This window comes from Cricetulus griseus, chromosome 3, assembly GCF_003668045.3.
Source record: "Cricetulus griseus strain 17A/GY chromosome 3, alternate assembly CriGri-PICRH-1.0, whole genome shotgun sequence".
Classification (NCBI taxonomy): Eukaryota; Metazoa; Chordata; class Mammalia; order Rodentia; family Cricetidae; genus Cricetulus; species Cricetulus griseus.
In genome coordinates, this window is record NC_048596.1 from 255,202,061 (window position 1) to 255,224,763 (window position 22,703).

A 22,703-nucleotide genomic window follows, 5' to 3' on the forward strand; every position below is an offset into this window, starting at 1 on the left:
ATATGTAAATATGAGTGCCTCTAAAATAAAATTAATTTAATTTAAAAAAATGCTGGCACCAGCAAGTGCTGCTGGGGTTTAACACAATCAGATCCCTCCTATCGTCTTACTGGAAAAGCAAGATTACATGACATTTTGGAAAACTGTGTGGCAGTGTCTTCCAAAGATAAGTAGACACTGATCCATTACCCACAACTTCAATGTTATGCATTCACTCTGGAGAGATCAAAGTCCACATTCACAAAAGTCTGTTTGTGGTTTTATAGCAGCTTTATTCATAACCATTAAAACCTGAGAACAATTGAAGTGTGTATGACTTAGGAAACAGGACTGAAGAATGGACTAAAACATTGTGATAAATCCACGGAATGGAACAGAACCCAAAAGCAGGAAGGAAGAAAATACTCATATACAATATAATTTATACATTATACAATATACAGCAGACCCATTTTAACAAGCTGAAGAAGCAACAGCCAAGTGGCTATGTGTACCTTCACTCTCTATACTGCAGTTTGAGTATGGATAGCATTGCATTAACATTTCCTGGAGAAATGAACAACGTGTATACACCCAGCCTAGGGCACCAATGACATACCAAATGAGTGATTCCATATAAACTTGATGAGCCACTGAGTTTGATTCCAATTACTAAGCGACTAGAGGTAAGAAGTTACATGGACAACTTATGGGTAGCTATACTACCAAAGAAAAGTCTCTCTCTGTAGCAACTATTAACTGCTTATGTTAGTGATGCTCAGTGAAGCATGATATCTTATGAGCCCTCGCCCTGTCCTATGACAGAACTTTAATGGGTTCAATCATGTATAAGTTATATGTGGGTAATAATAGTTGCTGAGAGTTCAAGAGAGCAATAGTTATGTCATACCCTCAAGACAGTTTTCCACCCCTTTCTCTCCAGCTCTTACATTCTTTCTACTTCCTCTCCCATGATGTTTCCTGAGCCTTAGAAGGAATGACATCGTGACCCATTTAGAAGTAAGCATTGACACTCATTTATTCTTGGCACTTTGGTTATCGGTGAGTCTCCACAGTAATAACTACCACCACTGCCAAAAAGAGTTATACTTGATCAAGGCCAACAGAGCACTGATCTGTGGGCATAAGCATGTTGAAGGTAATTTGGCTAGTACATCATATTTATTTAACAAAACAGCAATCACTTCCCCCATCAGAACCAATGACCCCTCTAGCCATGAGATTTTTACCTGCCTTGGGGTACCAAATGTGAACTCCTTCTTGTGGGTCAGGCCTGAAAAATCTGACCCCAAAGTAGTTGGTTATGCCCATAATAACCATGCCACTGTTGTACCAACAGGCACATCTTACCTGGCATATTGATAGTATAACATGAAGGTTTCCCATCCAGGTTGGACTGTTGGCAACAATTCCTTGGTAGTAGTCTCCATAGCATCTTCTGGCCTCCAGTGCAGTCACAAAGCATAGGATGTCTTCAGGATAGGGTTTTACCATATAGCTTTAATGGAAAACCAACTTCACTGGCAAGAGATTATATTTATGGGAGACTTCTAGCCAATAACCCCTAGGGAGATGGTTCACCAATGACACTGGGATTTTCCATTTAATAATCTATGGCCTCTAGGTGTGTCTTTTTCCCAGCCATGGGAAAAGTTATACCTTTGTTCAAATTCTTTTAGCCATTGTTATAACATTCATAGGCACAGACTACTGTGCGATTTTTGTCATTCACCTTGTTGGATGTTATCTGTATCTTAGCAGACCACAAACACCCATGAATTCCACGTTGAGCCACAACCTTGCAAACTGTGTGACTGATTTCTTATTCTCATTCTTTTTTTGGTGTCCTTACACATCTTTCAAAATCTTTTTTTAGTCTGTAATACACTCATACTATCTGTGAAATAAATCCTGTCACAAAGTGTTAAGTGGGATCTCTGAAGGTCTGTCCCCCAACACACCAGGCAAGTGCCATTTGATCACTCTGGAGTCATCAGTTAAGGAGGTCCCAAAGTAAAAAGTGAACAGGGTCCAATATAGCCTGGCAGTATCCCATTGTTTGTAGCAACAGTTTTCTAAGAAAAAAATCAGTGTCTGGTACAATGACATAGATAGGCACTCCTTCAGTTGTCCTTCATATTCCACAGTCTTTCTTTATATGCCATTCTGCCTCCTCATCCTGGGGCACTGATGGAGCCACCATGCATCCGCCAACATCCGACAGCTCAGTGAGGTCAGCTCGGTCTTCTCAGTCTAATCTAAGGCCAAGTGCAGCAGGGCTATGCTCCTGCATGCCATACCTACCATGCTTGCCTCTTGAGACAGCTCCATTGGTCTGTGTAGCTGTGTTCCCTTCCTGCAAAAGGAGCTACTGCCTCTCATAAGCCATGCTTAGCTGCTAAAAAGGCTGTAGGCTAAGCCAACAACTCCACGCCCAGTATACTTTCTTGCAGAACAGAAACGCACCCAGGTTATTCCAGGATTTGGGTACTACTTGCCCAACCCTGGGCAAAGCCAGTCTTTTTTCACCTGCACTGTTTTATCATGTATTTCTTCCATGAGCTGCGGTTCAGGTTTTTCAGACTTCCGAGAACTCACAACACTGAACTGTCACCTTTTTCCTTGGAAACCCCAGCTTGTCACATTTGCTTTCAAGTGACACAGACTGGCCCTTTTGTCTGTTTTTTTTTTCTTGCTCTTGTCCCCTCTTGATTGCACCAGCACTGTATGAACCTGATTTACATGCCAGTTTAAATCATTCAGGTCTTCCAGAACTCTCCTACTTCCAAAACAATGGGGCCTAGTTATCTACTAAAGTCCCATACCAGTCCCAAAGTCCCCACTGAGTTAGTTTCATTCTTAACCTAGTCTTACCCATTCCAGTAAACTGGCACTAAATGCTGCTTCCTACATATACAGTTCCCTCAGTAACTGCCCTTCCTCTAAATTCCTCTATTCTTGGGAGCTACATCTGGTGATGATTAAGTGTCTCTAATAGGTGTCTCTGTGAACCATTTCATCTGAGATTGACTTCACTCATATTCCCTCAGATTATGCAGCCTTTGTCTCAAGGATGGATGGGAAGCTAGTTATCGTTTTCAGTTTATCTGGTTTCACAGCATTCTGACTGACCCCAGCCACCACCATATTCCATGGCCTCCTGAGCCAGCCTGGCAGAGACTTTCATTTCTTGTTTTAAAAACTTTGCCAATTCAAATCACCCCACCCCCAGCCTTAATGGATAGAAAACCAATACTTCCATCTCACTCTTTTCTTCCCACCTTTTATGTCAGTTCAGAAGCTAATATATAGGATAGCTTGCATATGTCTTTTTCTTGTTGTAATTCCTTCCTTATTGTAATTTCTCATTGTAGTTCCTTTCTCCGCAAAGAACTTTGTCTCAGTTGCATGTCTGTCTGCAACAGGGTTCTCAACCTTCCTACACTGTGGCCCCTTAATACAGTTCCTCATGCTATGGTAACCTCCAAACATGAAGTTTTCTCATCGCTACTTCATAATTGTAATTTTGCTACTGTTAGGAATCAGGATGTAAATATGTGACATGCAGGATATCTGATATGTGACCCCAAGAGGCTCACAACCCACAGGTTAAGAACCCCTGATCTAGAGGAAAAGCCACACATCTGAGGTCACAGCCTATTTACAATCCTGTCCTATATGTGCTATTTGCAGGGATTATAATATATTATCTAGAGATTCAGCCATCTGGGGGTCTTCCCCATACTCCATTATAGACCCCACTCATCAAGGTGATGTACTTACTGTTCCATACCACATAAATGAAAGTAGCTATCCTGGCATTTCTGCTATGGAAAATCCACCATCACACAGACTTAATTGTGTGTCACCTCACCCATAGCAGAGACAATGCAACAGCTATTGCAGCAGGAAGGCATGCCATTCCATACCACACCAGAAGGATGGCCATGTCAGGACTTCCCTCAAGAATGTTCCAACCTTAGAGGGCTTAGCTTCTGTTGCATGTGTCATCACCCACAGCAAGGACAATGTAAGGGCATTTCCTGAACTCGTCTTGGGTACTATTGTGTCCCACATTTGGGCACCAGGTGTTGCATTGACTTTTCTTGGGGAGACGTGACTCCCCACCTCAGAGATGGTGCCAATAATGCCACCCAAGTCTATATTCATGAGCAAATCGGTTCAACTGGGACTATGTATAAAAGCATAAGTAACTTATGGGTGATTCCATCACCAAAATACAAACAAACAATAAGAAAAAAAAAGCGAGCAAACAAAAACCCATTTGTCCCTCAGAAACTATTTACCACACTTGGAGAAGAGTAGGGCCTTGGGTTTCATGATGGAAGTTAATAGGCCCAATCTTGTTTGTGTCTCTTGCTTGTAATCACAGTCCTAAGAGTTCTGGAGGGCAGTAGTATTATAACACAAAAAATGACAATATTTCACAGCAGTAGTGTCTACCAAAGACCATATTATATTTAGTCAGAAGTCCCAAATGCTGTTTATGTGGATAGAGCAGTGTAAATCACAAAGGGTGTTGAGAGAGATGACAATCCAGTGAGCAGGACCATCATATGTCATGATATAGAGACAGATACACCACCCTATCTGCTTGTTAGAACCTGTAAAATGCTGTGCCATAGTGATTCCTACTGTAGGTAAATTTAAAAACCATCAACCAAGATATGGGGGAAAAAACAAAATGGAAAACAAATTGTAATAAATGAACTGAATTATACTACAGATAAATAAAATATCCACATTAAAGAGAGTGAGGAAGGAAAGAACCAAACTAATGTAGGCGGGGTAACATCATTGCCTGCTCGTGTTACAAAGCTAAAGAAAAAAATAAGCTGCACAAGTGTGATGTTTGAGTTAGTTTCTTACAAGCTCCTCTGTTAAGAATTCTGGCATGGCTTTTAAAGCATGCTAGGGCTGAACAAGTTAGAATATTTTAATTAAGGAGGACCATGTCTGTCACCGCCAGAAAAAGATGTTACGAAAGTCTGGGGTATAAATTGAAATGAGAGGCATAGTGGCAAGCTTAAGAATTATGCTGGTGTGTTGCATGGGTGAGCACACACACTGGTGCTGTTAAGACCAATCCCCTAAGAGAACACAAAAGCAACAACATCCAAAGACCTCTGAGCACAACTTGTGGACCACCATTGAGAAGGAACCAAGGTCTCTGAAAAGCAATTGATTTCTGGACAGGAGTGGGGAAAATACTTCTTGTGAGTGCTAAAAAGGTTGGGGCCATGTTGTCAAAACACAAGATCCAATCTGAAATAGGTCTTCATGGCCCAAACTATAAAACTGTGAGCAACAATACAAAATCAAATGCAATACAAAGTCATTTGATGTAATACAGTATGTGATGGGGAATGCCCTTTTGTGTATGTTTATCTTATTGGCTAATGAATAAAGCACTGTTTGGCCAATGAGGCAGATAGATAGGTGAGACTAGGAGAGAAGGAGGATTTGGGGAAATGTAGTAAAAGGAAGTCTTGTGATACAGGCAGGGAGTGACATAACAGGCAGACTCATATATAAGCAAGGGCAAGAAGGAAGTCGCCCTTTTTCTCTTCCTCCTGCTCTCTGCTCTGGAGCTGCCATGTGATCCGGCAAGAGAAGATGTCAGCAGCTGATGTCCATAAGATAAGTCTTTATGGTTGATAATTAAGACTGAGCTAGCAAGTAATCAACTGGCAGCAGCATTGTAAACTAATATAAGACTCTGTGTGTTATTTTGGGCAGGCACATGGCAGGGCAGCGGGGCTCGGGAGGATGGAGTAAAGATTTATCCTTGCAAGTGTGTTATTAATGAACAAATAAAAATGGAGGGGGTTGACAACTTCCTTAGAGAAACTTTGTAATAAAATTGAAGGAATGAAGACAATACAGAATTGCCACTAGAACACAGCAGTTAAGGCTGTTGCAGGCAAGGGCTGGGGAGATGCTCCCTGGTTAAGAGCTCTCAGAGGACCAAGTTTGGTTCTGTGCACCCACACCAGGCAGTTCACAGTGTCCTGTAACTCTAGCCCCAGAGTTACAGGGGCTAGAGTTACATAGCATACACATGCTTAAACACACACACACACACACACACACACACACACACACACGGTTTTAAAAATGTTACAGGCAATCTGTTGATGGACACTATAGTTAAATGCAAATGTTTTAGAAGAAAGCAAAGATTTACTCGGTCTTAACATGTCCTCCTCAGGACATCTATTAACCACTGTGGAGGAAGTAGCAGCTTTATGTTGAGGAATCACGATGTGCAAGCCCATCCTTTGTTCCCTAATACTCCCTATATCCTAATGCACTCATTATGTGTGTTGTTTTCTGAGTCAATTTACCCTGTGAAACTGTCATCTTCATAGAGTGGGAATAGTGATCTCTGTCCACCGGTGCATCTCAAGCACCCAGAATAACACTTGACACACACTGAAGGCTTTAATAAATATTTGTTGAAATGAATGAGTGCAAGATTGAGACATGAAATTGTAATGCAACTGTGCCCTGTTCCTGATGAAGAGCCATTGGCATTGACAATTACCTGAGTTGGTTGAGAAACTTTGAGTAAGGTACTATGAGACAAGAATTACAGCAGAAAATTAACTTCCCTTGGTGCTACTGAGTCTTAGTGTGACTTTGCTTATTTAGAAATGGTGTCCCCTTTGTACTGGCAGATGCAGCCCTACTGTAGGTTGAGGACTTGGTACTCAAAACATAATTTAGATTTTGTTCACACTCGTTCCCTTTAGTCAGCTGACAGTGAGCAGTGAGCCATCTACACAACTGTTCACACATCCACACATGAGGTTTCAGAGTGAATTTTCTAACCCCTTCCATAGATGTGTCTGGGACATCCTGTAAAAACATCCTCCTCTCTTGTGTCAAGTCCCATGGGCTCCCATCTTCAGAGCCAGCTTGCTCACATCTTCTTGATAAGTGTGGCAGACTCTGTGCCCCAAATTTGACTCTTCTTCTCTGATCACTGTCTTTCCAAGTGTCTTAGTTAAGGTTTCTATTGCTGTGATGAAACACCATGACCAAATGGAAAGTTGGGGGAGAAAAAGGTTTATTTGGTTTACACTTCTATATTGCTGTTCATCATGGAAAGAAGTCAGACAGGAACGCAAACAGTGTAGGGAACTGGAGGAGGAGCTGATGCAGAGGTCATGGATGGGTGCTGCTTAGTGACTTGTCCTCACAGTTTGCTTAGTCTACTTTCTTCTAGAACCCAGGACCACCAACCCACAAATGGCACCACCCACAATGGGATCTTATAGAGGCATTTTCTCAATTAATTTTCTCTCCTTTCAGATAATTCTAGTTTGTGTGTCAAGTTGACATAAGACCAGCCAGCACACCAAATTTTATGACATCTTGGATCCCTCTGCTCAACTGGCACAGTAACAGTCACTCCCTGCCCCATCCCAAGCTCAGTCAGCCCTGGGCTTTCTGTGGGCCTTGAAGAAGGATCCAGACAGCATTAGGTTTCCCCACCCCCCATAGTCTTTAAAACATGCTCCAAACAGGTCAGCTGCTGCCATAAGCCACGAGGAGTCACACCATAGGGAGTGTATGGGCCTGGGCACAGGTCCCTCAGCATTGCTTCAAGATGCTCACTCCTGTTTGCAGCATTTGTAGCTTTCCAGGTAGTGATTTTCCCCTAGAACACCAAGAAATCATTAGAGGACAAATAGTCTGTCCTCAAGATGGACGCTATCATTTGAAGCTGGGACAAAAGTGGAAATCATAGACATTCTCCACTTAAAAGAATTTGAGTAGGGCTCTCATAGAGCCCCAGCTGCCAGGGAAGCCCTTCTAGATTGAAAGGCTATGGATATGAGCCTTTGATGACTTGCCATCTAGGGCTCCAACCCAGATGAAAGTTCTAGCAAATCTCCCAGAAAAAAAATAAATAAAATGACTCTGGTTTTTTAAATGTATGATCTGAAGCTGATTTTTCTGAAAGCAATTACAGAGCAGGGCCAGCATCTTTCTGCAATCTAAGAACTCACTCCCCAATTGATGTGCTCTGCCAGCTCCTATCTTGGCACGTTAAAGGGAACACACTACACTTATGTGGAACCCACCATGTGAATGGGGAGAGTGACTCTATATAAGTCATGTCCCCGCCTATCTACCTAAATTTGCCACAAGGCAATGGTGGCAGGGAAGCCAGCCTGCTAGACCCTGGGAAGAGAATGAGAACTGGAGGTTCCTACTCAAATGAATCTAATTCCAAACAATCAAAGAACTTGAATATGTATCCCCCACCAAAAAAGTATGCAAATGTCAGCCAGCAATGAAGCCATGTTCAACATCCCTGCACATAGGTGAAATGCAAATCGAATAATTGGGTACTATACCTCACAGCCATCAGGACTGCTATTGGAGAGACAGAAGAGCACATGCTGTGGGGATACAGAAAGACTAGAGCCTGCGCTCCACTTGTGACAGCCCATGTCATACAGCCACTGTGGAAAATGGTATGGCAGGTCTCCACACATGAAAAATAGACTTCCTGTGTAACCCATCAGCATTCCATTTTAATATATATGCCGAAGCACTGGAAGCAGAGTCTTGTAGAAGAGATATTATACATCCAAGTTCACGACAGCATTACTCACTGAAACATGGAAGACACCATGCATCCATCAGCTGATGAATGTACAGCTAGCTTGATCTGTCCACACAAAGAAATGTTACTCAGCTGTAAAAGGAGGAACTCTTGACACAAGCAACAGCATGGATGAACCTGGGAAGCTCTATGTTAAGTGAAGTGTGCCAATATAGAAGGACAGTTTCTGCCTTGCTCCTGATGTGGGCTTTCTTGAACAGCCAGGATGCAGAGACAGGGAACAGAAGGGTGGATGCCAGGACCTGTGGGGAGGGGCAGGTGGAGGTTGGTTCCTGAGTGTGAAGTTCTGGTTTTTGCAAGATGAAGGTCTCTGAAAATACATGTGGTAATGGCTGCACACAATGTTGATGTAATAAATGCCACTCAAGTGCACATTCCAAACTTCTGGGCTTATATATCCAGACTTTTAAAACAGTGAAAAAGAGAGAGAGACTCAAAACTGAAAAGAGAAACCAGATGCCCCCTGGGAAGGAAGATAGAGCAGCTAAAGGGACTTCAGTGGTATTTCAATGAGAAACATGTGCTTTAAAATCCCAGATGCAGGGGCTGCAGAGATGGTTTCAGGGTAAGTGCTATTTGTCCAGAGGACCTGAGTTCAATTCCCAGCACACACATCAGATGGTTACAACCACCTGTAACTCCAACTCCAGGGGTTCCAACATCTCTGGTCTCATGGGTACCCACATTCATGCACACATACACATGATTAAAAATAATGTTTTTAATCTCAACTACGGTATCATCAAAGATATAGAGATGTAACCTTCTGGAGGGCAGAGTGGATGAAAAGCCTTATGTCACGCATGCTCTTTGATACAGTAATTCCACGTCAAATATAGTCACTGATGTCACAGACTGCATCTGTGAGGATGAATATTTGCTCCCTGTGTTGAACAATCGAAAACAAATTCAATGTGGGGAAGTGTAGAATGCAAACTAAAATGTGACAGAACCACTATATCATACCGAATCAGAATTACATTGTGGAAGACTGTGGTGGCCTGGAAATGAGTATCGCTGGATGTTTATAAAGCAGATTACAGAAGAAGGAATCTATGTACACGTTTTCACTAAACTTTACATTTGTACTTAGCAGTCACAGTATAAGTGGCTTTGGGTGTATCTTTCTACTACCTATATTCATTTTCAAACTGTTTATACTACCCATACATTATTAATATAAACATGAAATAAAGATATTGTCAGTGCGGTGGCTTACTCCAGAAACCTCGGTATTCAGGAAGCTGCAGAGGAAGATTTTGAGTCAGAACCAGTCAGGTCTGAGAAAGGAAGGGAGGAAGGGAAAGAAGGAAGTGAGGAGGGAAAGAAAAAAGGAGGAAGGGAGGGAGGGAGGGAGGGAGGAGGAGGGAGGGAGGGAGGGAAGGAAAAGAAAGTCTCTTCTATTTCAAATTGTTGGGAGGGGGGAAGATGCCAAAAATGCCACTGCCTTTTTAAGTCTCAGGCAAAAGCCAAACTGTAAGTTCATAAGTATAAAGATGCTATAGTGCATCCTGTTACTAGGATGAAGAGGAGGAGGCCCAAAAAGGTAGGGAAATTAGGGAGACATGCGGAGGGAAAGGAGACCCTCACTCTAGTGTCTGGTGGACCTTTGACCAGCACAGTGGGCATTTGCTGTGAAGAACACAGACACATTTCTTTTCCATAAATGTTAAAAACAGCAGGACACTTGGTTACAGCATAAGTCATATGACCTTGGGCAGGACCTTGTTCCTCTCCCAGACATTTCCTGGGAATCTCAAAGAAGACTGTTAACTTTGTTTACAGTGAAGATAGCCTAACTTCCTGGCTCCTTGTGATCCAGGGCTTCGATTTATTAGTTATGGTCAAATGCCCTCCAGGAACTACCCTGTGATGTCACTGAGGTTCCTCAACAACCCTTTGAAGATAATTCCAACCTACCAAAATGATATTAATGACTGTTACAAAGACAATGAAGTATGGCTCCCTCTTTGGGAAGTCCATACCCAGACTCTGTATGTCTTAATTTTTTCCTGAGGGCTTTTTTTCTATTTAATCCTCATGTTTAAAATCTATATTTAAAATATCTCTTAATAAGCTCTGCATCATGCTGGCTCACCTTGAAATTCCTTTCTACACTGAAGCTGAGAATCTGCTTGTACCTGTTTTAAGGGCCCTAGAAGATTAAAGAAATTTCTTGAGTATTGCTAGCAACAATGCCAAGCTGTGTCTCCTCTGTGCCTTAAGAGGAGGAAGAAGGAAAGTCTGCTGGATCCAGGCATGGAGATTCACATCTGTAATTCTAGTATTTGGGAGGCTGAGGCAGAAAGGTTGCTATGAGTTCAAGGCCAGACTTGGCTACATTATGAGACCCTGTCTCAAGAAATCAAACTAGGCAAATGAATATTAATAAATAAAATAAAGACTGAAGAGATGACTCAGGTTAAGAGCACTTCCTGCTCTTACAGAGGATTAGAGTTCAGTTCCCCAAACCTATGTCACAGCTCACGACCACCTGTAACCCAGTGCCAGGAGATCTGATAGTCACTCCTGGCCTCCCTGGACACCTGCATTCTGGAGTCAAATTTGAGTGACCATGGCCATGGAGAACATGGAGTTAGATTGGCACGACTTCCATGTTCCCGTGGAAGCAGTGCCATGAAGTTTTATTGTAGTAGAACAAAGAAAGTCACAAATTAAAGCATTTAAAAAAATACATTGGCAGAAACATCAAAGAGGCAGATTACAGGATGGGGAATTCTCACCCACAGGCCTGAGATACTCAGACACTCATAGTCACTCTGCTCATGGAGAGTAGGGTTTTGTAAAGTTAATACATTCCGAAGGCCTTCATCTATTTGTCAGCATGTTAGGTCTGACAATGAGTTGGGTGAAAAATGGCTCTTAGGGGCCTAAAGATAGCCCCCAAAAATATTTAATTATGTTATAGAACCTAAACTAGGTTATAGTCCCAAACTCTGCATAGTCATTGAAGCTTTTTATCGGTTAATCAGCCTATGCAGACAGCTTTCTTCCAGGAATTCTCTTTGACAATACACACACACAAAAATATATATAAGCTTTGAAAATAATAACGAAAGAAGTTACACTCACATGCATTAAGTTTGGATTGTATGGGAGAGCTTAAAATGTTGAAGAGTGGTTGGAGACAACTTGGTTGCTAGAGTGCTTCTCATTACAGTATAAGGACATGAGTTTGCATCCCCAGCTTTCACAGAAAAGTCAAGTGCAGCACTGTAAGCCTGTGATCCTAGACATAATGAGAGGGAGAGAGGTTGTTCCTGGAGCTCACCAGCCTGATAGGCTAGCCAAAGCAGGGAGTCCCCACATACAGTGTACACCATCCCCTACACACACACACACACACACACACACACACACACACACACACACACAAATACTGACGAGAATAAATTTCATAGCACTTCATCTACTTGCATGCAAGCCACTGGTGTGCTAATTTTCAATCATTTCTCCTGGTATTCGTTCAAAACTAGTCATTCAAAGTTGGCAGCATGGCTCAGCCTAGAGAGCTTGCCTAACTTCTGCAAGGCTCTGCAGCCCATGGCCAGCACTGAAAACTGTTAAAACAAAGCCAGGCATGGTGGCACACGCCATTAAGTCAAGCACTTGGGAGGCAGAGATAGGTGGATTGCTGTGAGTTCCAGGACAGCCTAGTCTGTTCCAGGGGAAACAGAGTTATAGAGTGAGAAAGAAGCTGGAAAGAAAGAGAAAGAAAGAAAGAAAGAAAGAAAGAAAGAAAGAAAGAAAGAGAGAAAGAGAGAAAGAGAAGGAAAGAAAGAGAGGGAGAAAGGACAGATATAAGAAAAGAAAGGAAGAAAGAAAGAAAGAAAGAAAGAAAGAAAGGAAGGAAGGAAGGAAGGGATGGAGGGAGGGACTCAACAATAAAGAAAAAACCTAAACCAGTCACCCCCACTTGTCACCAACTTATAACCCATGGTATGTGGTTTAGGAGAGGGAAGAGAAGGGCCTGGAGTCATTTCTGTTAGCCCTGGCCCAGGTCATCAGACCTTCCTCCCATCCCATGGTCAATGGCACCTGGTCTTCCTGTTCGCAGCAGACATTGTCTATACCTTGTTCTACCAATCTGGATTGCTGGCCTCCTAGCAGGCCTTGGAAACATTGTCTTCTGCTCCAATCTCTCATCCATAACAAAAAACAGACCAAACCTGCCCAAACCAATGTAGAGCTCAGGGTGACTGGGGGATGGGGGATGGAGATAACCACAGCTACAGGAAGAAGCCCTCTTTGGTGCAGACCAGAAACCCCATCCCTGGAGTTCCATCACCCTAGCCTCACAGCCCAGGAAACAGACCCCCAGAGAGCCTCCCAGGGTCTCAGCCATGGACACTTCCAAAAAGAGGAAGGACTAACCCATGCAACCATGTCCAAGGCAATGAATAAAACATTGCGTGAGAGGGGAAGAAAGGGAGTGTGTTCATGAAAGCAACCACAAATCCCTGATGACTAACCCAGGTGACACAGTCTAGAGGGCTGGAAATTATATAGTCTAGGGGTCTTAGCTGAGTTTGTTCTCTCTGCTAGTTAAAAAATTAAAAGGCAGGAAAAATCTGAAGCACAACAGATAGCAGCGGAGAAATCTCAAGTACCGATAATATCAGTAACTGATAAAGAAAAGCATTTATTGAGGGTGAGAAAACACAGGCACGCTGCAGACAGACACACAGAGAAAAAGACCCTCTGCAAAACAAGGTGGTATGTGTGGGGGTGAAGAGGGTTCTCAGAAGCTAGAAAATCCAGTCTCTTCTAGGAGGCTGGGAGTTTTAAAGCCTCACAGAGTTTTCCTTCGCTAATTTAGGGTTGATCAGTTTAAAGAAAGACAGGATGGTTGGTTGGCCCAAAACTGTTGTGTGGCATGTCCCGAGCATGCCTTGAACTTGTGGGTTGAGTCCATCAGCAAGGGGCTTGCTGGTAGGAGACAAAGGCTGCCAGGCTTTTGTCTCAAGTCAGGAGGCCAAGAAAGAAGCTGACCATCTTGGAAATTCATCATCTTTATTACCAAACATGGCCCCTCTCCCTATCTTTCTGCCTACCAGGGAGTCTGCCTAACCCCTAGTCTTTCACAGGAAGTATAACTATGGCTTTTCTTAGAGAACAGCCAGGGCACCCTTGGTGGGTTCAGGTCAGATCCACTCATCTGGAGCTGCCCCTACAAGGGCGGTGCCTATTCTCATCAGACAGGCATGCAGGGCCCTCCTATGATCGTTCTCAGCCACTGGTGTCTGCTGCTCTAAGAACCTACCATGCATGGCCTTGGCAACCTAAGGCATTGTCACTCATCTGCATTTGAGTGGTACCTACTCCGGTAGTCGGATAGACAGCTCTGCTGGGTCTGCTTGACCACACTTCTATTCCAGTTTTGAATATCAGTTCAAATTCACCTCCTCCTGATGCCTCAGCCTCCAGGCTTGGTTGCACCCGCCTTTGCTCTGGGCTTCAAGTATGGCTTTGAACCTACAGATCAGAAAGATCTGGGTTTGAATTGTGGATCCATTTGTTCACCTGATGTGGTCTTAGTCTGGCAGTCTAGCAAAAGCTTCATGTTCCGCTGCTCAAATACACACTAGTAAAGTCTACTACACAGAGCTATTTGGAAAGATTATGATAGACAAGCATCCTGCTCAACCCCCCAGCCCCCTACTCACACACACACACACACACACACACACACACACACACACACACACACCTGTGTGAAGAGAGGGGAAATAGGCTAAGGGCAGAGAAAGAGATGAAGGGAAAGGAGTGGGATCTTAAACCGTACCCCCATCCCCACCCCTGCAATCCTGAGTGAGACCATCCGCAAGGCATCCTAGTCATTCAAGAGGTTGCAAGACTTTTGTCCCAGAAGGTCCCCCAGAATTGTCTTATGAATGAATGATGTCGGTAACTTAGGGGACAGCTTCTGCGTAAGGCTTTTCAGGACAGCCAGAATCCTGACACAGTTCCTCCATTTGTAACCATATAAGGAAAACTTAGAGACTCAGAAATAACACTGTGACTCTCCTTCAAAGAGATTTGTCCTCTGAGGGAGAAAGAGCCACAGGGTGGGGTTCTGTCCATCACCCCCACTTCAGGATCATGGGACACGGCCAGGGATCATTCACAGAGATCGCCCTCCCCTTCCCTCTTTCCCCCATTCTTTTCATTGTCCCATTTCCTGTTTCTTCATCTCTTGGCTTATGCAGTCATTCCACCTTCTAGATACAGCTAGAAGGTAGGCTTAGGTCACAAAGAAATGGGAAGAGAGATTCATGAGCTTTTAACAGGAAGCATGCTGACCGGAGTGGCTCGCCCAAGTTTGCAAGAGCTACAGGACACACACATGAATAAAACAAACAATGCCAGACAAGGATTTTTTTTCACCTGCCCATGTATGGTCTTGAAAGACCAATGAGTAAGAAAGTGACATCTGGGACACCCTATGGAATACCACCCACCTATTGCAAACATGAAAAGGACAAAAGCAGTGGCCGAACAGTCAAAGCTCCTTCAAGGCTCCCAAAAGGTTACCTTGGCCATTTTGAGCCAGAAAGCTCCCCCAAGGGCCACTTCGAAGGCAAGCCCCAACTCAGTTTACATCCCTACTCAGATCCCAACTTGTACAGAAGTATCAGTGAGGGCTGCTCTGGCTCACTTGCACCTGGGGGACAGGACAGATGTGTATGTGTGGGGACCTTCATGACTACACTGAATTTTTTTTCTTTTAAAGAGGTTGGTACAATTCCCCTTTAACAGGCTTTTGGAGCAAGCTGCTACAGATTCTTTAACTACAGCTGCAAGCAGCAGGCCTAGGGCTGGCTGGCACTAAGGAATCAGTAGGCTGGCAGCTAGACACCACACCCCCATGGCTCCCGTCTTTCCTCTGTGTTTATGCTGACACCAAGGTGGAGAACTGTGGCTGTTCCACCCATGCCCAGCTGGAACTCCACCTTCTTCTTTAGTCCTTCCTCTCTTGAGACCGGCAGGACTCAGGGACTTCTGGTTTGAAGAGGGTGACAGCCAGCCTTGAGATTTCATCAGCTGGGAGTTTCTGTTCCTTTCAGTTCTGGGCCTGTTGGGGACATAAGCGTCACCTTTATCTGCCTCTCAATGACATCATTGTGTGTCCTGAGGGTTTTCTCCCATTGTTATACTACAGCTGAGCTCTGTCCCTTCTCAATGTCACAGTTGGGCAGCAGCATTGCTCTGGGCTGTGGAAAATAAAGACACATCTTGCAAGAGGAAATCAATAGGACAGGAAACAGGCCGGGGAAGCAGCCTCTCGGAGGCAGGGAAGGCCCTTGTCAGCGTAGTTTTCATTGACCCACTTTTCACCGCTCAAAGCACAGTGGATGGCAAGGCAGAGCGCATCCTGCTATTTCACAAAGGGAGCACCATCTGGCTTCCCTCTTCTCCAGAAAGTAGTGGTGGAATCCATTAGTCACTTTAAAGCTGGTGGTTTGCCGACGCACGGGAGTAAAGCTCTGATACCTCATTCTCATGCATGGATTGAAGGTACGGAGAGGAGGGGGTGAGTGGGAAGCAGACTTGATCAAGCTTGCCTCTACTAGCCAGGAACTGATGCACACACACAAGCCTCGGAGTGGGCAGGAGTGGGGCATGAGGTGTAGAACATTTTTGGTGGACCTCAGTCCCACAGTCAGTACACATTAGCAAAACTGTGCAAAGGGAAGGATTTGGAGAGTTGAGGCTAACTGATAAAGCTAAAATACCACAACTTAGTAAGTGAATGGTGGTGGCACTACTCAGCCTTCAGGTAAGCAGTGGAAGCACTCATGAAGAGTCTGTAGAAAGTGACCTGGGAAAGGGTAGAAAAATTAATCCCGTTATCCACAGGAGACCAAGGGGAGGGGAGGAAAAGGTCAGGAAAATAGACTCTCAAGAAACTTTCTGATTTTGATAAGTGGCAAAGCCTGAATGGTTAATTTTCAGTTTGATGCTTCTGTGTACAAAAATTGTTTTCTCCACTGTAGTTGCAGGTATCTCGTCCCACCCGCCAGTTCCCAAATAACCCCTTTAAGGCTTAATATTAATTACCATTGCTTGGCCAATGGCACGGGCATATTACTAACTGGCTCTCACAATTAAATTAATCCATTTCTATTAGTTTATATTTTTCCATGAGGCCCATGGTTACCTCACATCTTGCTTCTCTGGTGGCTACATGTTGTCTCCCTAACTCTGCCTTCTTTCTCTCCATATCTTTGTTTGGATTTCCTGCCTGGCTCTATTCTGCTTGGCCTCTGGCCAAATCAGCTTTATATATCAACTAATAAAATCAACACATATTCAAAGGATGCAGAAGGACATCCCACATCATTCCACAAATCTGTGGGAAAATCTACTATCTACATAGAAGCCTTGATGGATGTTTTCCTGCCAGAGAGTAGAAGGGTTGTAAGTGTGAAGGGAGGATGAGAGAGATGTAAGTAAATCCTCAGGTATGGGCTACATGGACTGTAAGTCAGTCATCTTCCCTAGACTTTAAGAATGTCTTTGATTTTTCATGACTATTCAATGACAAGCTGATTTCATTTTATTCTTAGGGCTCAGGTAACCCAGATGTTGTTTTGAATGATTGTCCCCAAAGTCCCATGTGTTACAAGGCTTGACAACTAGTCTGTAGCACTCCTGGAAAGTGGCAGAGCCTTTAAGAGCGCTGTGTAGTAAGAGAAAGTTGGGTTCTGAAGAGCACGCTCTTGAAGGGTTTTATGTAGTCCCAGCCTTTCCTGTCCATCTTTTGCTGCTTCCTGGGCATGAGGTGAGTCACTTCCTCTACCACAAGCTGCCACTGTGATGTACTGTCTCAACACAGACCCAAAAGCAAGGGAATCATCTGACCATGAACTGAACCTCTAAACTGTGAGTCCAAACAAAACGTCCCTCTTTTTAAGTTGGCTCTCAGGTACTCTGTTGTAGTAATGGAAAACTGAGTCATGAACTGTAGGGGAAGCTGTAGCCACGCCTTCTTAGGGGCTGGCTACAGCTTCCCCTACAATGAACCTGGTAACATGAGGGATACATGTATAATAGGACTTGAGTTTGTTCTGTATTTATGCTGATGTCTGTGATTTTTTGTATAGGAATGAAAGGTTTAAAACTATTAAAGTATTCTGATCTTTACTGTTTATTAATCTCTAAGCCCTTAGAGCCCTTACACAGCGAAGAATTTGTGTTCTGGAACAATGCTTCACCAGCTGTCTCACGTGACATTCCAGCCACACCCACCTCCACTTCTTGAGGTTGGTGTGTGGCTCTGCTGGCCAGGCTTGCCTGCAGTTTAAACCTCATGTGGCTGACCCAGTACAGGACTCTACTGCACACAATCTTACAATTTCCTCTTCAAGTGAAATGAGCACCTGCTGTGCTTAGCAATCACAAGTCTGGTTTTCAGACCCAAACCAGTTTGCAGATGGACACTGGTCTTCAATCACCATCTTAATTATAAACTCTTCTAGAGCCTGCAAAGAAATACAGTTCTTGCTGTCATGGAGCAGACAGACCTTCCATAAAACCAGTGCACATGGAAACAAATTCATTATAAGACAAGCAATCACAGATGTACTTGTAAGACATGAGTGATTAACTTACAATGAATTTAATAATTAATACAAGCTAGGAATTTATGAAAATTAGTCATTTGGAGGAGGGGCAAGGAATAAAGAAAAATAAGAAAGAGAAAGAAGAAAGAGGAAAAATGATAAGAAAACTAGGTTGTGGGGATAGAGCAGAACGACTGAGAGACCTTGTCTTGACAAAACCAAGGCCTGAGGGTGTGGCTCATTGATAGAACACAACCACAAGGCTCTGAGTTCCAGTTTCATCACTCTCCATCCCCAAAAAGTATATCTACAAGGCTATGCATTTATTAATCAGCTCAGTTTAGCCATTTTACAATGTCTATGTATTTCAGAATGATATAATAACTATATCCAATCTTCTATTTTTTTTTTATCCCAAAACCTCGAAAAGGGTTAGATGGCTAGGAAAAGAAAGGTGATTTCCGTGAAGCTTAAAGATCCAAGTTTGGTCCCTGGAGCCCACACAGCGAAAGGAAACTATTACAAGTTATTCTCTGACATACCTACACACACACACACACACACACACACACACACGGAAAGAACACTTTAAGTAAACTTTCAAAAAATAAGATGAGAATAGTTATAGAGAAATTATAAGCAGTGTACGAGCAAAGGCATGAGAGCTCAAAATTCCTGCATAAGTTTAAGCCACAGCAAGCAGATCTTCTTGGCAAGAAAGCATAGCTGTCTCAAAATAATCATCATCATCATGTAAGAATAATAAATATATAATTTTCATAATAAATAATACTATAGGAAAGCAAGTTGAAAGTACTGACTAGAGCAGCATTGAATGCCAGAGATACAGTATGGGCTTCACCCTATACATCATAGATAAAAGAAAACTATGGTGAACAGAGGTGGGGAAAGAGCTTTCACGATGACTCACTTGTCCATGCAGCAGGAAGCAGGGCAAGGCACAGAGAATGCAAGGCTACATGCTGAGGGATGAGCAGGATGTTCTGAGGGGCAGACACAAGCTGAGTAAGTTGCTCTCATGCCTGAACTGGGATAGGCATGAGAAGGAAGAAATAGGACAAATCCAACAAGTAATTGCAAGAAAGGAGTATCGTTAATTGCTATTTGCATTGCAAATGAAGGTTGACCTCTTCCACCCCACTCCACCCAATTGGCCAAGCTCTCCATCAGTCCTTCAAGAACTGGGTCACATGTCAGCATTCCTGTGGAAATGGCCCCCAGTGAGTGTATTGGCATTCTCCACAGCACTATCTTACTTAGCCCATGATTGGGAACAAGTGAACAGAGGAGTCAGCAATGACTCTGAAGACATCAGAGGAGGGTACATTGGGAAAGGTTAACACATGGTGGCATTCTGGGGTACAGTTCCTGTCAGTGGCTTTGTCTCCCAGCTGCACCTAGACCCTCTCTCTCAGATTGTTAGCTGCCACCACAATCAAGAGCTAAATGCCAGACTTAAATCAAATCATGAATACATAGACTCACTGCACACCACACATCTACACCTGAGATCGGTTGTGACACGGACACTTCACAGCTGACATCGTTGATGAAATGACAGGAAACTGTGTCAGTGCAGCAGCTGAGAGGTTTTCTGTCATGGTGCTGTGGATCGGACTCGGTGCTAGAAGCCAGACTTCAGTGTGAACCTGGGAGGAAATGGAGCCTTTGTAAGGAAGACAAGTTCATAAAGGGGCATCAGTCTACCCAGGGATCAGTGCTAACCTCACAGAATGGGCTCGTTACATAAGAGTGGGTTGTGATAAGTGGAACCTAGTACCTCCCTGGAACTGTTTTGGCTCCCTAGCTTGCAGCAAGATCTCTCCCACATGTGCACCTGTTGTTTTGATGCCATTCACCCTGAGGCCATCACTAGAGTCAGGCAGAAACTGGTGACCGCTTCCAAACCGTCAGAGCCATAAGCTGAATAGAACAGCTAGGGTCCAGTATTTCCTTACAGTAGCACAAAATGGTCAAACACACATGGTAATTCCCCGACTCCTCCTTGGTCTCAAGTTATCAGGGAGAATTGTGGGGCTCTGTCATCTTGTAATGCTTCTCTTCAGAAGAATGTTCAGTCACCACCACTGCTGGCATGTTGCAACCAGTAAGAGAAGATGGAAGCTAAATATTTATGCTGTGACAAGACCAACATCAAGGGGCATATTTTCTTGTAGACCTTATATTTCTATTTGTTGACAAATATCATGTTAAGGAAACAGGTACTGTCCATAAAGAAACTGGTTTATACACATGGTCATATATGGTAATTCTGACTCTTGGAAATGCTTATGAGTACGTGCATGCATGCTATGGCTAAAACTCTCAGTAGATGTCAAGATAACACCTAGTTAGATTTTTTAAATCTAACACTGAACTCAAAGAAAATAAACATAAATATTGATAGTACATTTGCAGGTAATTGTAAATCAGCTATATTAGTTACTTCTCATGTCTCTGTGACCAAATACCTCACAAAAGCAACAAAGGAAACATTTCTTTTGGTTCTCCTGTTCAGAGGGCTTAGTCTATATGGCAGGGAAGGCCAACCATGTTCAGGGCAGGAGTATGGGGACCAGGAAGCAGAGAGTCCTGGGAACCAGTACCACATTCAAAGGCCCATCCCTAGTGATCCACTTCCTCCTTCCAAACCCTCCCTCTTGCAGTCTACACAGCCTTCAATCTACCACCACAAGCTGGAGACCAAACATTAAAGCATGAGCCAGCCTATGGAGAACATTCCTCATTCAAACTACACTAATAACGGAAAGGAAAATCTGTATGTGCTAATTATTCCAGCCTGGGTTGGGCTGCAGAGAAGAGCAGCTATGGACTCTCTGTTCCATTGAACATCTCTCCAGCTTCTGTAAACCACAGAAGGTGGGTGTCTTTCCTGGAGAATCTCTGAGTTCGTGGAGAGGGCAGGGATGGGAGCCAAAAGAGCATCCACTTCAGAAGTCACGAACAGAGAGCTTTCCAGCGCCAGGTGTGGGATAGCTCCTTATGAATTATTGGTCGAGGAGACCACAGAGGCCCCTCAAAATAAAACACACAATTGTCATAAATCTTGGTTACCCACCAGAACTACATGGTAAGACCCTATTGCCGAAGACACCACTAACTTTGGATGCAGGACATAGAGAAATCAATTCACTTTGGATACAGACAATTAGAAAAATCAAACTGCAACTGACCTAAAAACATTTTTTCCTGCCGGCTAGCTTTCATAGCACTTTGAAGGTGCTATACCATCCACTCAGGGAGAAAAGCCATTAGTGGTATTCATGAGTGGCGGAACATGCATGCTACAATCCAGACCTATCAGGCAGGATGTGCCTGCTGGTGCAATAGTGTCACAACAGCCAGGGGGATAACCAACAGTTCTTGGCTTGTATTTAAAGCATACTCTACCGGAGAGAATTCATGCCTAATACTATAAACTTGGTCAAAAGTCCATGGCTTTAAAGAAACTTGGGGAGAAACCACTACTGTTGTCTTGCTAAATAGACATCCTTTTTTTCAAATTGTCTTCTAACTTATATTTGTACATGTAGATTAGCACTGCCTTCAACCTTGGAAAGAGAAGCATCTCTCTGTAGCAGGCAGCCATTAATGCAGAGATATACCTGAACAGTGTGCCAAGGACAAGTGACTGTTGAGTGCTCAGCCCTAAATGGGACATCAAGGCTGTTTATGGCCAGTGTGAGTACAAGAGACTTCAGAGTTCTGCTGACTCTTCCTTGCCAATCATTTTAAAATCATAACATCTTCCCAAGGAGGATTCTGTGAAAGAGGGCCAGGGTCACAGAACCGAGAGGATCCCCAAGCTTTGCCAGCTCCTCACTGGAGACAGAAATGTCGTCACCACTGGAATGTCCCCATTCCATTCCCAGCCCATCATCTATGCCTACACCCATGGCTCCTTGCTAAAGAAGGTTGACTAAATAACTAATAAAAATTATCATGAAAACGGTACCAGGAAGGTAAAAACTGCAGTGTGAAACAACGGAGAGCAGGGTGGAACCCACAATTACAGAGGCTTGCTAGAAAGTTCATAACGAAGAACATCAAAAGAACAAGATCGCACCATGCTTTTAGGAGCAGTTTGGGGTAAAAAAGAGAAAGAAAAAAGTAAAGAATAAAGTAGAACTTATGAGCTTTGGGGTGGGAGCCAAAAGAGTCAGGGTTTCTCAGTCAGGCTGAGAGGCAGCCTCTTCCACTGTAGATAGAAGAGGCTGAGCCGGGGGCATTTCCTGCTAGACCCCAAAGCCATCCAAGAGCATCCACACTAGAGTGAAGCCCTTGCTATTCTAGCTGACTTCCCTGTGGCCAGCAAGAATGTGAATCCAGCATACATTGGCAGGAAGGATAATTCCTCCTCCAACAGTCAGGCCACCTGCCTGGATAGGGCCAAGTGTTCATAGGAGCTAAAC